This window comes from Mandrillus leucophaeus, unplaced genomic scaffold (genome assembly GCF_000951045.1).
Source record: "Mandrillus leucophaeus isolate KB7577 unplaced genomic scaffold, Mleu.le_1.0 Scaffold937, whole genome shotgun sequence".
Classification (NCBI taxonomy): domain Eukaryota; kingdom Metazoa; phylum Chordata; class Mammalia; order Primates; family Cercopithecidae; genus Mandrillus; species Mandrillus leucophaeus.
The window spans coordinates 18,431-18,763 of NW_012110219.1; positions in this window are offsets into that span (position 1 = coordinate 18,431).

Below are 333 nucleotides of genomic sequence, written 5' to 3' on the forward strand. Positions count from 1 at the left end.
AACAAAACAACAACAACAAAACAACAGTACAAAAAGACAAATAATGTCATTGTATAATGACAAAAATATCAATTCAACAAGAAGCTATAAAATCATAAATATATGCACCCAACACAAGAGCAGCCAGATTAATAAAACTAATCCTACTAGACCTAAAATAAGTGACAGACAACAGTACAATAATAGTGGGGGCATTTAAATACCCCACTGACAACACTGGAGCTATTACTGAGACGGAAAACCAACAAAGAAATTCTGGACTTAAACTGGACTCTAGACTAAATGAACCTAACAGAAATTTACCAAACATTCTACCCAACAACCACAGAATAT